Source organism: Amblyomma mixtum, chromosome 3 (genome assembly GCF_055824585.1).
Source record: "Amblyomma mixtum isolate Tamu chromosome 3, ASM5582458v1, whole genome shotgun sequence".
NCBI classification, from domain to species: Eukaryota; Metazoa; Arthropoda; class Arachnida; order Ixodida; family Ixodidae; genus Amblyomma; species Amblyomma mixtum.
Genome location: NC_143014.1, coordinates 74,759,486 through 74,776,002, shown reverse-complemented (window position 1 = coordinate 74,776,002; position 16,517 = coordinate 74,759,486). Strand labels below are relative to the sequence as shown.

Here is a 16,517-nt window from a genome sequence, read left to right as displayed (position 1 = left end):
TGCCACAGTGGCGTCGGAAGCGTCGCTGCTGCGCGCACAATGGTCGACCGCGCACCACTCCTCCCGGCCCTGGGCGCGATCCATCATCGCCTGGGAGCGCAGTGCCGCGCTGGCCCGGAAGCGGAGACAACGGTACCGTCTCCACTTTCTGTGCGCGGGTGCCGTGCGAACCGAGCGTGCCGCCGACTTCTTTAGCTACTACAGAGTCCGGCTACGGGCGATCGACGTTTCTCTCCGATTCAGATGGGAAAAAATGGAGGTGAGAACCGGGAAACGGTGAAGGCAATAAATTTGCGCTATGCGGTTCTGACCACGTGGAATTTCGGATCGCAGCGGCGCTCAACTGGCTAAACGACGAGCTCCGCGCATATTCCCTCGGCTACAACAGGTTTCCGGAATTCTCGAAAGGCACTGCTGACATACCCAACTTGTTTACCAAAGCACGCTTAGACAACTAGACCTCAACAAGCCTCAGCACGGTCGCTCCTACGAAGAGTGGATGTTCCCTTCGAAGGAACTCACACACGACTGCGAGCTCCACCTCATGACACCGCACACCTGCAACGACATAAGGAACACAAAAGCCCACCAATGCCATGCCCATATCCCATTTTCCCCCCGACAAACGGCTTCCGGTCTCTTTTTTCTGAAATGAATTCAATCACTTTAGCACCAGCGCACGAAATAAAGACGGCGGGCAAGTAAAAGAAGACGCAGCAGCGCTGTTACGCAGTGTTCTCTTCCACGTGTCAGTCGTTTCTGCTGCGCGTGGCGTTGCAGAATTGAGCACGCCATCTAGAGCAAATTTGTTCGCTCACTGTTCCAAGCTTTCGCCGCTTCTTTCGAACGAGTCCCTGCGAACGTTACGACTTCACCTCGTCCGCTCCTTGGCAGACGCCTGAGGTAAAGGGAGGAACCACTAGATCAAGAAACGTACCACGTGCCACAAATTTCGTTCGGCCTTTTCTTTCTTTAATCATCACTACGTTTAAAAAAAAAAAAATGTCGAAGCACGATTGTTTTTGCAGGTGTCCCATACTAACAGCCAACGCAAAATCCACAATGGAGAAAGCAACTGTCAACACTGTTGTCTTCAGCGGAGCAAGATGTACACTAGACCCGATACTCGCCGGGGTGGCCCAACGGAAGCTGCACGAACAGCAGCCAACGGGTTTCGAAGGGCCGCTCCGCCTCTTTTGGCAGAGGCCGATGCCAAAAAGAAAAGAAAGAAACGATGACTCGCTCGATAAGCGCCAAGTTCCGCCGAGGCGGCCAACGTGGAACGGGGCCGGCTCTCTTTCCACGACGAGCGCACCCGCTGTTTCGTTTCAAATAACCTCGCGAAGAAGGGACCGATAAGAGGACGTCAACGTCGTCTGCACGGCGAGAGCAGCAGCAGCAGCAGCAGCAGGTGATTCATGTCACGGCGGGACGGCGACCGACGCGGTTACAACGCCTCCCCCCGAATGCGAGGAGGCCAGAGGAGACCAAGTCTCCAGCTTCGGACTGAATCATAGCAGCGCGTGAATCACTTGTCGCGAACTTATTGCAAGCGGTTAGCCGCAGCCGTAACGGTCAGGCAGGCCATCAAGACACGACGAGCTCGGACTTTAGTCTGTTACTTTATATTCGATGATGACACACAGCTAACCTGTTCGGGCTCCTCCTTTCCGGCATAGTTTCAATATCATCGCTATCACATGCCCATGAACGGCTTCATGTGCAGAAGGCCGCAGCCGCCTTGTCTTACGCAGGCAAACTTTTGAGCACATTTACCCTCTCCACGAATGGTCCAGTGAAGACGGTCATCGTACCAACGCCTGCAGCCACCTTTCTGGGAAGTCGAGGTCGCACGGTGGCTTCAGCGAGGACGTTAATCGCAGATGCATCGCTGTAACAGTGCATTCACACTGGCGAGTCGCGGAGGTCGCGCGACCAATTGCCACTACTCGCGACCAAGGAGCGGCCCGATATGTTCGAAATATATAGCCAGCTCGACCTTCCACGGGCCCCGTCCAAGGGGCTTCGTCGGGGCTGACGTTGCCGCCAATAAGAAAGAGGACGTAGAACAAATGCCGCGTCTCTTTGAGACGCGCCCCTGACAGGTGCAGTAACTTTGCGACTCCAGTCGCACAGTCAAACGGTCGAGCAGCGAGCATTGGCCTCACAACTGTCGTTTCCCGGCAAATAGGACCGCAACGACTATTTGAGACTTGCAAGCAAGTGTGAATGAGTGAGAGCGCGCAAGAAAGGGCTGTTCCCTTTCTGAACCAAAGAAAGCGCCAGGAAATATCGAATTATCGTTTTTTTTTTTTTTGAAAGCGAAGAATAATAACATAACGGGCACCGGCGATTACAGTTCCGCAGATAGTATATACTCCCGCAACCTTTACTTCGAAAAGGACAAGCACAGCCAGCTCCACGAACCACGCGCCACAGCGGCGCGACGAACACTGTCGCGCCGCTGCCCGTTCAGGAAACGTGCAGCGCTCGCGTACGGCCCGTTCGGCCCGACCAAGAGGAGGGCCGTAGGTCACACCGCCGGCCCCTACACCGAGTGGTGGGCGTGTACGGCCGCATCGGAAAGCGCGCCACTGGGTCAAGATCTGAGTTGCCTGCCCGGAGAGAGGCTGCCGGCGGCGAGGGCGTCCGGCCAGAGCCCTGGCTAACCACCGCCTTCAAGCGCTTATCAGTGGCGCGGTGAACATGACTACAGCGCATCTACTATGCGACATCAGCTGCGGAATTCACGCATTCATTTACCCGGTGACGTTGTCCAGTGCTGAAGCCCCTATAGTTGAGCTAGAAAAGAACGAAGCCCATTAAAACACACTTGCTTATTCGACGCCTCACAGATGTATGAACAACTTAATGAGCGAATGCGTGCATCGTGTTCGTGTCTTTTTTTTATTTTGACTTATAGTTGGGGCAGCAACCATCGGTTTCCGCCGCGAATTAAATTTCTCCTGCCCCTCGAACAGGTTTTATCGGCTTATCGGAACTGACCTCGGCAAGACTTCTATTTAATACTCCTGCTCCTACATGCAAGCGAGTAAATACTACGGTTAAGCGCAGAAGCTATTAAAAAAAAAAGGGGGTACCTTCCCAACTATAGCACCAAGTATCGATAAGAAGTGCATCCTCGGTCGTTCATTCGACAATTAAAAAGTAATTACTTCTGACGCCACCAGCATACTACAGCCGCCGCAGCACTAATGAGCTGTAACCCGGCCCATGATGGAAAGCATATCAGCTGAGATTTCCACCGCGTGCGTAACGGCAGTACGTAGTAACGCCCACTAAACCTAAAATGCTCCTGAGGTGTAGTGCGGTCACTTTGTTTGCATAATTTAAAAAAAACAATTCGATACACGTCGTTTTTTCAGATATAAAATCAATGTTTACGGTTAAAGACCAAAACTTTTTATTGTTTTCGTATTGGTAAGACAATCTTCCTTCTTCGATAATTCCGCAATCTATTACGGTCGCTCTTCACATGCGGTCAGGATAACATGCCAGCCTTGCTGACGGGCGGTGGAAACCCCGAACCGCATTGTGCGAAGCCAGGCCCCCGTGGGGAGCCACCACGCCCAGAGATTTGCCGCTCGGTAGGGGGCGCGAATTAACTTTCCCAGAGTACCGCAATCGTCCTCTCCCCTCCTCTGGACTTGTAAACGTTCAAAACGCGTGAATCGTACTGGTTTGCCTGCCTTCGCAACGTCGTTATCATCAGTGATAATTTAAAGCTCTGAGTAGTTGGCGAAGCCAACTTGGGCGGAAAACGGGTCAGAAGAGCTTTTAACCACGTGTAAGCAGCAGTTCGCGCAAACCACGTGCAAAAGTTGGCGCCCGCTGTTGTGACAAGACTGGGTTGCGACAGTGTTGCCACAACAGCGGGATCCATGCAGGAGGCGCGTGAAATATGAATGCCTCATTGTGATTTTTTTTTTTTTGTCCAGCTACACCAGGCGAGGAGGCACACAGCACTTCCGCGAGGAGCGCCTGCAAAAGCGGAGGTCGCATCCGCGGCTGGATCCCGGAAGAGAGACAAGAGGCCCGCCATCTCAGGATCGCGGGGCGTCCGGCCGGCCAGCCCATATCGGGCCCAAAGAGAGGAGGGCTTCGGCCGGCACCGCCGTGCCAGGCTGCGCGCCCATTCTCCGATGCGGTGGTCGCGGACTGATGGGCCCGCCAAGCAGCGGCGTGGCCAGAAAATTGTTTTCGCCAGAAAGGGGGAGACTGTGTATACTGGGCCAGGTGGATGAGATGAGATCAAAAGTGTACGCTCTGAATGCAGGGTCGACCGCACGGTGAGAAGAAGGGACTGAAGCGCCTCTCCCGTGGGTACACCCCTGCCGCCCACGGTAGTAGGCTGCGCCGTTGTCTGGACACCCATAAAGACGCTCGGATAGAAGCTCACCGGCAGCGCAGTGCGAGAATGCAGCCGCGGCTGCACAGTCACACGACACGAACAAAGCAACGCTGAGAGACAGGCAGTGATATGAATTTCGGGTTTGATCTATGATCAGTGCCTCCATGGCAGTGTGAGTGTGTGACATCAAGGCCAGACGCGAAGTCCCGCGGCAAGCGTAGCGAACTTGGTGCCTGGGCCAACTCTGTGGTGCAAGTTTCAATTTCAATTCAGCCCACCATGCACGCTGCCAGGATTGTTTCAAGACAGTCTACAAATGACACGCCATTTAATCTATATTTGACAAATGCATTGGAACCAATTAACGTTACACAATCAAATAGGAGCAATGCCTTTTTCGCAGAAGCTTTACATACTCAGACTTCGCGTAAGCAGCGCGATAAAGCGTTTTTTTTTTTTTTAATGTAGACAAACTATGCCTGTAAAATTCGACGGGCATTCCTAAAGACCTAGTCGGCAGCGAATTTCACTCTAATTCAAAAATAAATAAACGCTACTCATCCAGCATGCCAACTGCTGGTATAAGTGACAAAAGGGTGTTCAGTAGGAAAACGAATGCACAGAAGTGTACGGAAAGAATTTATGATAGGCATTTTTCGACGCGCAGAACTGCACGTCAGCAGCTACAGCGTGTTCGTAAGCTGCCAGCAATATGCGGGTGAGCCAGAGACATATGCAGGTGTGCCGGCGACAGGAACTCAACTTTATTACGCGGGTCAAACCCAGCCCTTTTCAGCGAGCCCTGACACTCACCCATGTTTCTAGTGAGCCAAATATGCGCCTACAATAGGAAGCAACTTAAAAAAAAAATTAAAAAAAAAAAACAGAAGATAGTAACAATGGGTCATGGTCCGCGGCTTCCTGTATTACTACGCTGACCAATCATGAGTATGAGTTTATTTCAAACAAGCATGTTTACATACATGTTTGAGGTGTATGGGAGTAAAAGCCGCGCAAGAGCAGCTTGACAAAGCTCCCACAACAGTAAACGAAATCAGCTTTCGAATGTTTGACTGCATGAAATATATCAGAGGTACCACAATTCTTGAGCTTACAACTTGGTCTCGTGGTTAGCTTCTGCTTAAGGAAAAAAAAAAAGAGCTAATAGCAGGCTACTTTTTGTCGCGGAGGAATTATGTGTGGTAGTCCTAAATATGGGCAGAGCTTCACTGCAGAGTTCAGTTGTTATCCGACTGTACTCACAAATGCAAGGCTCCCCTGAAACAACACACACGATCTTTGCCAGATGTTGCACGAGTATTTAAACATGCGTGCTATAAATATACGGCAGAGAAAAACTAACCCGTTAGATAGAACGGGTAAGCCCGCTCGAGCAGTCACGAAGCCCCTGCCTCATAATAAAGTCTCATAATTCAGCTAAGGCGAAGCTATCAATCAATGCGGGAGGCGTCGCACAGACTCGAGCAGCACCCGCGCAAAGCTCGCGCTCGCCGAGGCCGGTGCAGACGGCGTGCTGCCCCGCGTGCTCCGGTCGGTTCGCACAGTGCGCGCGCGATTCACTGCAACGTGCGGTGCGCGGCGGGGCGCCACGGTTCACGTGCTACGGCACAATGGGGCTCCGGTAGAAAATAGGGGGGGGGGGGGGGGGGGGGGACAAAAACGCGCCGTCCGGCGCTCGGCGAACGTGACGAAATGCCCCAGCGTGAACCGCGGCGTCGGGCTGCCGAAGCAGAGATCGCTTACATCGCGCGCACCCGCCGAGTACAGTGTGTATGCGGGCGGCGCATTATACGAGCATTGTGTAGTCGCGCCACACCACGAGGCCTTTCTCAACCACTCTTCTTCCCCCGCCCGTCGCTCATGGCTCGTTTCGTAAGCTGTAGACACGTTACACGTACAACAGAGCAGGATGGAGCTCCAGGTAATGGCCTCGGCAGTCGACAAGGTGAAGCGCATGGCCATACGAACGTTGAACCCACCCGGCTCGGCTAACTGCGCGTTTGAAAGAACCATCTCGACCGCCAGCTCCGATATCCGGCATGCGAGGCTCAAGCCGACTCGAAGGGGGTGCTAAAACTCCCATACTGCCACAGCAAACGTGAGGGAGAGCATGTGGCGGAAAAGAACCGCCACTCGTCATGCGATATGTGAAAGCTGCGCCTTTCTACTCGACCAAGAGGTCCGTCCGCACACGTCACCATACGTCAACTCCAACGTTAAAAGGGCGCTACGCCACAGCGGAGTCGGAAGGCAGCTTTCAGTGAATTCATCGCAGCGCCACAGCTCGCGCCCCCAAAACCCAAATTAGCAAGCAACCCTGGCGAGTGAAGCAAGCTTAGGTACAGTGGGCACTCCCAGAAGAAAAATGGAAGGAAACAGCTGCGGGAGAAAGTCAGCAGGCAGCGGCGGGCTGCGCTCCGCCCACGTTACGGCGGCCCACTAAAGCCCGCCCTTCATAATACGCGGCGCAGCTTGGCAACCGGCGGGCCACACCAAGAATTAGAAAGGTTGCCAAGTGCACTACGCGCTCCTCAGTTTATCGCCCCCCAGAATAAGCGAAGGACGAAGCGAAAAGCACAAAGGAAGCCGAGAGCGTCTACAGCTGAGGCCAAGGTGCTCTACGGGCCAATTACGAGACCCCGATACCAACGCCGGGTCCAACGCCACCGCGATCGAGGCGATGATTAACGAAGTGAGCGAGTAAGCCCACAGACGGTAATTAAGTGATCGGACGATTGAGATACAGACGCATTTAATTTGTACAGCGCGCACCGGGGGTCTCTTCGCGAACACGACTTCCTGCATGCGAAAACGATTATGTCGACGGTCGGTCCACGCGCTCCCGAGAGAGCGCGAGGCCTTGTTTACGTCCCGCGCAAGCGGGCCGCGTGGGCGAAACCACTGGCCACCGGCCATTGTGCCGCCAGCCCACGGCACGCACGCATCCTCGGCCGCGGACGCCGGCACGTTCGGCGCGAAAATCGCCGCTGCGGACAACCAGAACGGCACGACTCCGGGCGAGAGTTAATGCCCCGCAAAGCATAAGCTACGGCGCTGAGTAACGCCCGCGCGGCGACCGGAGGTGCGTCATGGTGCGATGCGGTGCGCTGCGGACGCATCACGCGCGCGAACGAAGCAGAGGGGACGCGTCAACAGCTCACACCATCGGACGTGGCAGGAACCGACAGCGAGAGCTGCAGTCTCCCCACAACGTGTAATTGCGTCCCGCGAAGTATATCCTCGAGCAAAAAAAAGCAAGCACGGCAAGTATTCCGACAGTACACAGTACCTTATCACGGTGCTGCGCCGCTAATGTTATATCTGCGTGCCCCTCACGCGGCACTTCCGCCGAAACTTGCTGGGAACAAATGTTTACTGCAATCAGGGACAAACTTCCACCGCATGTTTGCGCCGGCAGGAACACCCTCTTTCACCGCGGCCGCACGGCGATGAATACCTGTTGCAGCTGTCTGCCCGGCAGATGGGTTTTATATTCGTGCACAGCCATGAAAAGTGTTATTTTCACCCAAGAGGTTCCCAGAAATTTGTTGTGAAAGCCAAGGAGAATAAGAGAAGAAACAAAATAATAAAAAATAACCGGGAAATGTTAGCGGCCCTGTAACGGACTTCGTTGACGCCGTTGTCCTTCTGTCCTCCAGCCATCCTTAATCACACACACAACGTGCGATGCTTTTTTATTTATTTATTTAAATACCCTAAAGGCCCAAGTGGGCATTACATAGGTGGGGGGCATGAAAACAACACAATACAGATTATTGGCACACAGTAGTTAACAAATACAAAGAATAACTATGAGGGCTGAGACGGCGGGTCTGGCAGAACAGTCCGAGCACCGAGGAGTCGGAAGCGTCGACAGCAAGCCAAGCTACCGGTGCGGCAGCTGTCACCGCCGAGCCACCGTCACGACTGATGAGTAGAGACTGGTACGTGCGGACATATTTAAATCCTGTAATAGTAGTCCTCGTAGCACTGGTTATACAGCCCACAGTCTTAGTATACGTTGACGAAGAAAAAGCCGAGCGGTGTGTTTGCTAAACGTGGATGCGCGTGCAACATTAGCTATAGCTACAGGGGTTTTTCTCGTCGCAGGTGCGTGTCGTAGCATGAACTTAGTCCAAGAAGCACTTAAAGGGGCACTTGGAGTTCCTCTGCCGCTCCGCACTTGTAAATAGAGCCCATAGCCGCGAAGCCCCAAAATGTATCGCAACTCAGCTGGCCGCCTGTTCCGCCGCCAAGTATAGGTCTTCTTTGGCTTCCAACATACAGGCTGTCTTTTTTCCGTCTTCCTACAGGCAGCTATGCCTATATTTCAGTTCTTCCTCTTTCCTACCTTAGAAGAGCTTTGTTTCGAGTAAAACTCGTCCTTTGTGATTGGGAGCTGCTATTCTATTGACACAAGCCACTTTCAATGTTTCCTCAGTGCCCCTTAAATAAACGAGTTTGTTTCAATTGAGTGGCAGCTTTCTTGTTGACACACGTGTTGTCAACCTGTGGCAAGACCAACACCGTTATTGTCCCTGGTGGCACGAAACACCCTACATAACTTATTTGAATGCCGAAAAGTCCAGCTGCATCAGCGGCTCCATCCGAATTTCGACAAGCGCTCTAGGCGTTTGCAACACAAATCATGACGTTTCAGAAGGTTGCTTAGGGCGTCTTGTTATACTCCAGACAGTGACCGCTGCAAAAAACGACTCTGAAGGAGTGCCAGGCAGTATAAGGGCGTCGCGCCTTCGCGATATGCTCCGACTTTGCCGTGCGCGAAGCCTTCACTTATAGCATCCTCAATCGCCTCGCACCGGGTGCGCCCCGAAACCAGCGCGGTTCCCTGAGCACCGCGGCGGTGGAGCCCCGGCGAGGGTCAACATCGAGGACAAGCTGCACCCCGAAGGGGCTCGTGCATGCAGCGCCGCCTTTAGGGTGCCTTTCTTCTGTCGCGTGCATTTGATTGTAAACCACAACACCGGTCACACGCTCGTCCCCGCCCGAAAATGCTTTCGTAACTGCAAATAAATCACACATTTCACATGTCAAAGGCCATGCACACAACTATATACCAGGTCTCCCAGCTAAATGTAACCAAGCTTTTAAAAAACACGGGGTGTCCTAGCCGTCTGAAACTAAACGAGGTTTGTTTAGAGTGGCGTGACCTAGTCTGCAGTATTTTTTCGTTCTTCAAGGTTGACTAATTAGTTAAGCTTAATTAACTAACTTTTTAATTACTGACTTGAGGAACAAAGTGTAAATGAAAAAGTTGTAGACCGCTTTGAGAAACAGCTTACTGAGACATTTGCAGCAAAGTAATAGTTACGTAAAGTAGTTTTTTTACCGGTCTTTAACCATAACCCGCACAATAAGAAAAAGCTTCCACATGACAACTGTGCCACTGCAGCGTCCCAAGACGCGCCTTAAAGAATAAAATCCATTTTTTCTTAAGTCCTCTCCTCGATGAGACTTTGGGTGCTCATTGGGGCAGAGAAGTGAGCGAGCAGCTGGTCACGTGACAACTTTCTTTTAAGGCCAATAAATGAAGCTACGTAAATCGTAACTGGACGGAAATAGCACTACTAGCGGTTTTTCGAGGTGATCTAAAACTTTTGCATTGACACTTTCTTCCTGAAGTCAATAATTAAAAAGTTAGCTAATTAAACTTTATAATTAATTAACTTTGAAGAGCGAAAAAAATACTCAAGACTAGGCCACGCGACTATGAACAACCCTGAGTTGGTTTCACTGGACTAGGACACTTCGCCTTTTTTAAAGGTTTGGTTACATTTAGCTGGGACACCTGGTGTGTGTATATATATATATATATATATATATATATATATATATATATATATATATATATATATATATATATATATATATATGCGCCAAGCAGTGAAATGTAAACAGACGCGCTCACTCCGGTATCGGCAAAGCGCCTGACGACCCGATCAACGAATTTTCGGACGTTCATCGCCGTGTATCAAGTCGATTACCTTGTCATTTTCGCTATCAGATGAACTTGATAGCAGTTCATCAATGGCGGCAACCATCCGTATTCTCTGTTCCATAGCGCGAGACTGTTCGCAGACACGAGCAGGATAGTATGGGCCACCGTGTACGGGCAAAGCGGCTTCTCCGCAGACACGCGTCACGCAATGCTTGCCGGGATTGCACCCTTGCGAACTGCCGATTTTCCGGGTGCGAGTAGGGGCAACGAGAAAGTGACCCGGCAGTGTGCGCTTCCGGTGATCGAGGACAGCGGGTGCGCACCAAGGCGCTCCGGTGCGCACCGGTACGGGTGATCGAGGATGCTATTAGTTAACTTGACATTTTAACCCAGCTGTTTTCTCCTTACTTCCCCCTTATATCTTCTCTTGCCTTTCTCCCAATGCAGGGTAAAACCGGAACCTTCTTCCGCTTAACCTAACCTCCCTTCTTTCTCCAACCTATGTCATTTCAGATACGCATCTATCAATACCACGCTTAACAAGCTGCTTAGCTGCAATGCCGGCATATGGAGGCTCACACAAGCCTCTGTAGGAAGCCACTCGATTTACATGGGTCCATTACTGGCAGAGCAGAGTACCGTTCTGCGCATTCACCGGAACGAAACTTCCGCAACCGTAACGACATACTGGCACGGCCACACAGCAATGCGGTCGTTCCGAGAACAATGTTCAGTGATCACCGGGTCTACGTAACCGCAGTGGCACACGCGATTCCCGGTAGGTCTGGTGATGTGGCACAGCCCCGAACTGAGGGCAATAAACACGGAGTGGCACTGGAAAGGAAAGCGAAGTTACGGGTTCAGGTAAAAGGCTACTGAGATATCGGGACAGCGAGGGTAAAGTCGGCGAAGCATGCCACGAGAAACGCCACCGGAAAGACAACTTGAGAAATGAGACTGTGAAAGCGGGGACATTCACATGCTACAGGTTACATTAGTTATCACAGTCACTGCCGAAAACCATAATGCAAGCAAATCATGTGTGAGACTTCCATTTACGGAAAAAATAATATGAACCACTCATCGGCGGTTAAACACTTCTGGCGCATTCATTAGCAAAAATTAATTATTGTTTGATACCTCTGCATGTAAGTGGCGCTTGTGAGAATGTGCATAAAGGCAACAAATGTTTCTATTTCCGTTAGGGAACGTGAAGGAAGAGTTGGAACGCCGAAGCGTGGTCCATATTATTCTGTCCTCGGTTGAACACCATGGAGCTAACGTCACCCGCACAACCTTACAAATGTGCTTGGCGCAATACAAAAACACAGCGTTTCAAAAGCGTGAAAGTGAAAGAGGCCGTTCTCGGGCAGAAACCCCTATAGCTAAGTGCTACGAAAGGATGAAAACGCCTGCTTGGGGTGCGAGTCAAAGCAAGAGTTTTAGACTCCGCGATATACTGGTGCGTACACCTGCTCTAATCACTGACTAGAATGTCTCTGCTCTCAACGCCTCACGCTTTGCTACTCCTGCCATTGCCTAGGAGCTCTTCAGTGCGACCGTGGCTACGGGGCCAACAAGTGGGTGTGCGGTCAGCCTTGCAAGACCTCTCATCAAACTACTAGACGCGCGCTTGGAAATAATGATATGGGAAGAGTTCAACGCCCGGCGGAAAGCGACAAGCTTACAAAAATAAAAGCTCTCCAGATACAACGGCGTAATGGGCAAGGTGAAAGGAGAATAAAAAAAAATGTTGCAGCAAGAGTGGAACGGAGAAAAGGAAAATCAAGCCTGAAGTTGACCAATAGCGCGTTGTTTTGGCGCACTACATTGCCGTATACTTGTTACAAAGGCCAATCCTTCCTTTCCCATGAACTATGAACTGGGCACAACTGAATCACCGCCCAGAGATTTCTCGCTCCCACAGAAGACCCGTTCAAACGTCACCACCGTGCTCCTGCCCTGTCAGTCATCAAGAGGCGGTGAGAGAGCCTCAAAAGGCAGATGCCCCTTGTTGCTGCTGCTGCTGCTGCCAGGCAGACAACGACCAAACCAGACAATGGACAGAAAAGCGCAACAGGACAGGAACGGACGCGAAGCGTCAGCTTCCGTCGTAACACGAGGGCCGTCTCGCCCGAGCACAATGACCGCGGTGTGCACAGAGAGAATTCTCTCTGGGCATCTGTACCTAGAATCCCTACACCAGCTTTGCTAGGGACTTATCTGTATTAGCCCCGACAACGAAACAAGCAAGTCAGGTCCAGGCAATTAGGCGACACTGTCCGATTTTCTTGCACGCTGTGACAGAGTGTATCTCGGCGCTTCGATGTGAATGAAACCTTCGGTCCTAGAAAAATGCCGCTTTACTGCGAGTCATTAGGGCTTCTGTAACTTGAATACGAAGTCCTTATTTGTTTCCATTCGGAAGGAGACCGTAATACTTCTTCAATCGTTGTTCTCCTTGAAAGAGGCCAGAATTTTGTGCGGTTTTGCAACTTTCGCCATGTTATTTTCAGTTGTTCTGCAGGACTGATCTAAACATAGAAATTACATAAACGCTCCACAGCCGCCAGATCAGATAGGCGACTATTTCCACGCCACGCGAAAATCTTCGCCAGCACAGTCATTTCGTTGTCTCGCGAGTGAATGCGCTAACTCCAGCCACTAAAGACACACTACTGCTCAAGGCACCGAGGATTTCCCGGAATAAAGAAAGGCAAATGTGACAAAGCTGCAGGACGACAGCTATTATCTTTCGAATTACTTCTAGACTACTACCACTCTCACCAATGCTAAACTCTTACAAACGAATTTCCGATTTCGGTCACGCGCCTGTACGCTGAAAACAGTCAATTGAAAGACAACACACAGGTCGAGATGAAACAAGACACACATGCGTCCCAAATTTCGTACTCTTGGGTGCCGAAACAACTGATGACGGCGCTTCGAATTCATCAAGGTGGCAAGGCAGCCAGGACCTTGAACAGGCGCGAAAGTGCCTCCTTGTTAACACCGTGAAATATCGCACCAGATATCCCGATGAAGGGCCATTTTGAAAACCGCTTGCGCTGGAGGATCGAAGGAACGGAACACCTGGAAAATCAGCACAGCGTGTTCTCAGGTTCGCGCTGCCGCCGGGCTACAGTGTTCTGGAAGGCTTTTAGAACACTGCAGCCGGGCTCAATCCGCCTTCTCAGGCGGCCGCTCAGGTCATGCGCGCCTCTCCTCCTACAGCTCCACCGGTTGAAAACAAACCGCCAGCTCCTACTGCGCATGCGCAGTTCATGTTAGTGACAAGTGCATGCGACAGATGGCGGTAGCTGTCAAGCACGCACGCGCGCACACACACACACGCACACACACCTGCCACTTCGCAAGCGCAGTTGGCGCTTCGTGGAACCGGATCGCGCCTGACTCTTCCACTTGCGTTTGTTTTCAACCAGTAGTAGCTGACGGATTTTCGCCACTCCTCAGACGACGCCACATCATGTGAAAAAAGGCGGATTGGCGTTTGGACACCGAGGAAAACCACTTTCTGACCATGTGGTTGCCGTACCTTGCAAAGATTGAACATACTGGTGTTTCGCTTCGGATAGGCCTGTCTGCTCGTTTTGAAAATAGTGCAGGTTTAGGACGTACTCGAACATTTTCCCTTACAAGAACTTTAGTGTCAAAAACGTTACACAAGACGATTTGCGAACAATACGCTCTCTTCGTACAAGTATACAGCCTTTGTCAAAAGTATATAGGCCACGCATTGGAGCTCACGTAGCACTCTCGAAAGCTTTCGTAGAAGCATGCAGCGCTGGCGAAGCCGCACGGCCCAAAGCTCGTGTCTTGCATGTATGTTTTTAACACCTCATCCGTCCGCATGGAGCCGCGTTCTGAACACCCATCGCGATCCGCTTTAGATTTAACTCACAACGTTGGGTAGCATGCAAAGGTGGTAAACATCTGGCTCAGGCGCCCTTCCGGCTTCGCACGAAATCATCGAGCTGACAAGTAGAGCGTGCAGCGCAGCAGCGCCTGCGGCTGACAGCTCGAGGCGGTCCCAGCTTCGTCTCCGATCGCGCCGTAATGACGGAAACGAGCTCCGTTCCAGCTTCCCCTCGGCCACCCCGTTGCGCCCTGTTCGACCGCAAGCGAGCAGCAGAGACGTCACCTGCGAGCCTCGGCGAGTGGCGTTTACTCTGGCGGCCAGACACGACTCGCCGGAGACTCTCCTCCTCCCTCGTGGCGGCGGTGGAAAAAGAAAGCGAAGGGGGTGCGCGCATGAATCGAGCCCCGTGGCCATTCAGCCGGGCAGCGAACGCGGCGGGGGGGATACCCACCCCCCCTCCTGAGAGGAGCGCGCACTTCCGGGTCCGTCCGGCCGCACGCCGGCGACAAGCGGGGGACTCGAGGTCGTCGAACTCTGCGCTGGCCACTCGGCGGCCGCCACCCATCTATCTATCTATCTATACACTGCACGCTCGCCAGCCGCCTTCGAGCGATCATTTCAATGATCTCTGCCACGGGGACCTGTTGGGGCGCACCGCTGGCCGACTGCCACCGTTGAAACGGAGCCGTCGATGGAATCGTGACACGAAAACACGAAAACGACGCCGCGAAGAGACTCCCCAGGTGCGCAAAAGTCAAGGCATCTTACGAACAGAACACCATATAGCGATTAAAACCGTCGGATAAAGCGCAGTGATCGAACACTCCGCAAGCAACCTGAAACAAAACTTAGCCTGAATGAGAAGTCAAAAGTTTGTGACGTGACGTTTAACAAACGGGATGCCGTTCATTCCACGTGGCCAGTCCTTGAAAAAAAGAATAAAACGTTACGCCACAACCTTTGAACTGCTCATTCCGACAGTCTTGACTTGCTGCCCACCGACATCGCACCCTGAGAGATTCATATACTTCCTGCACCAATATTTCATACCGTTCCTGCGTCGAACACAAAGCGAAGTGGCGTTCGTACACAGCTGTTCCATGACGACCGACCGTTCACACGTCCGACAGGCACACCCTTTTGTTTATCCGGATCGAAGCAAATGAAACACACTAAAAGACGAACACCATCCGGGTCGCCAACAGGGCCAGGTAAACGCGCAACTGCAGTTTAAACTGAAATAACTCTCCGACAATACCAAGGCGTTGCGATTCTACGAATACACAACTTTGCATAAAGGTTGGTGAGTTATATTGGGTTTACTGGCGCATAAACTGCGGCCATCATGTGCCAAACACAGCGTTAAATGAAACCTTTTTTTTTGACGGCTAAGACGCGCTGCAACCACCCTTTCACAGATACATAAAAGCCAGTAAGACCCAGCAATGGTCAGATTTCGCACTCAGTCTTCATTTCTGCTCTAACGCACGTTCCGAAAAGAAAAAAGAGTGAAACGTGCAGAATCCATAGAATTACACAAGCGCGTCGCTATCCCCTCCATGAAATGTTCGCGCACAGAGTGCAATCTGATAGCGACTTTCTAAAAAAAAATAATTTTACTGTAACAACATTCCTGCGCCAGTAATCAGCGCCCAGTTCACAACACAGGACGAGCCACTGAACGAAAGCACGCTGCCGGAAACGAAACGTCTTAGACAAGCCTGAACTCCTGCTATGGGCGCCCTAAATTACGATGGAGAAAACCCAGGCAATCCAAAAGCCGCACCAATCCTAGAGCTGCAACAACCGTCCGACCACAAGCAGGGCCGAGAGAGAGAGCGATCGCAACAAAGCCTGGAAGAATCCGCTCTGATGCGCGCGAGTCGTGACGGCGCTCGCTGAACGAAACACGGAGTCCAGAGCGCGCCTTCGTCCGCCGCCTGACACACGCCGAGGGCCCCCCCCCCCCTGCCTACTACACGCTCTCTCGGCAATGCTCGGGCGACCTTCACCGTAACGCGGGGTCAAGCCGGGAATCGCCAGGCTCGTTCAGCCCACAAGGAGGCAGGCCGGCGTAACCACCGCGTAACGCCAGGGCACACGCAAAACGGTCCGGTTGCGCTCCCCACCAGAGCACGCCGGATTAGACAGAGAGGAGGCAGACAAAAAAAAAAATAAAAGCGCCAGGCCACCGCGAAGGGAATTCAGCCACTGCGCGCTCCAGCGATCAAGAGCCTGCTCGGACCGCTCCGAGCAATGGTTATCGAACCTCCACCTCCTCTAGC

The 16,517-nt window shown here is 52.1% G+C and overlaps 1 protein-coding gene across 5 annotated transcripts in view; it reads right to left on the bottom strand.

Annotated features, from left to right (window-relative positions):
- kat80 (katanin p80) overlaps window positions 1-16,517 on the bottom strand; it is a 159,646-nt gene that overhangs the window by 86,557 nt on the left and 56,572 nt on the right. The gene's annotated exons all lie outside the window — the stretch shown is intronic.